At 31.1% G+C, this 1,317-nt stretch overlaps 1 pseudogene; it reads left to right on the top strand.

The window, feature by feature from the left end:
* Nucleotides 1-222: 222 nt before the first annotated feature.
* On the top strand, nucleotides 223-342 carry LOC111712204 (uncharacterized; annotated as a pseudogene).
* The last annotated feature ends 975 nt before the right edge of the window (nucleotides 343-1,317 follow it).

Here is a 1,317-nt window from a genome sequence, read left to right as displayed (position 1 = left end):
ATTTCAGATTTATAGTAAACAAAGCAATAAATTACATTAATATTATTTTAGTTAAAAACAAATCAAACAAACTTATTTTTCTTTGCTTTAATGTAATTTATTTATTCTAAAAAGTCTAATTTAATCCCAACTTTAATAGATTTTACACTTTTTATATTTTTTAAAAAAGCGAGCTTCCAAATTTGATGTGCTTAAATTTTTTTTAGCGTTTATATCATGTTTGTCTACGGCCAAATCATGGTTGAAATCACCAGTTTTCGTCTGATCACTGAAGTTAAGCATTATTGAGCTAAGTTAGTACTTGGATGGGTGACCGCCTGGGAATAATTAGTGCTGTAGGCATTAATAATTTTTTTTTAGAGGTTGGAACTTTTAATTTGAGTACAAGCAGTTGAATTAGAACTTGTCCAATAATTATTATTAACTTACTAGCTTCTTTGTACTTTTTCCTCTCTTAAATTTACTTAATGTTTAATTTGGCACAGAGCCTTTGTCACTGCTCAAAATCCAACTTTTACGCAAAATACTAAGCACTTTAAAATGACTTTCTCATCCTAATTGTTACAGCTTAAAAAAACATATTTTAGGATTCAAAGATGTAAAGGAAAGAATTCAGAGTTTGCCATGCCACACACTCTAATCATCTAATCTCTTTATCTTTGGAACACTCAAAGTCGTAGACCTAAGATATTTCAAACTATGAATTCTGTTACTGTTATATTAAATAATTTAAGTTTAAAATTTCAAAGGTCTACATCATCAGGTTACTATGATATAAGGATATGGGAAGTTTGATATTTATATATTTGATATTTATTTGATATTTATTTGATATTTATTTGATATTTATTTGATATTTATTTGATATTTATTTGATATTTATTTGCACAAAGTAAAGATTTGTTTTGCACAGAACCTGTGTGAAAATTAGGTTTGGTCTAGTTTATTTCGAGAAAAAGAGTTCTTCTCATTATTGGAAAGATATTAGTTTTGGTGGATAACATTGGAGGAGGGGACGGGAGCCGCATCAATCCTGGATTTCAAGCCGCATCAATCCTAGATTTCGAGCCGCATCAATCCTGGATTTTGATACGCAACCCCCTTATTCTTGAGCTATGAGCAGCAACAATCCAACATCTTCAGCCGCAACAATCCGACATATTGAGCAGCTAGAGTCTCACATCTTGGGCCGTAACAGTTAAACTTCTTGAACCGTGACAATCTTACGTCTTGAGCCGCAACTAGGGTTGTAAATCGTTTTTGAAAACGATCGCTGAAGGATCGTTTTTTGTTTCGTTTTTCGATTGTTTTCAAAAA

Source organism: Eurytemora carolleeae, unplaced genomic scaffold (assembly GCF_000591075.1).
Source record: "Eurytemora carolleeae unplaced genomic scaffold, Eaff_2.0 scaffold495, whole genome shotgun sequence".
Taxonomy (NCBI): Eukaryota; Metazoa; Arthropoda; class Copepoda; order Calanoida; family Temoridae; genus Eurytemora; species Eurytemora carolleeae.
Note: the sequence above shows the minus strand (reverse complement) of the source record. Positions and strands in the feature narration are given on the sequence as shown.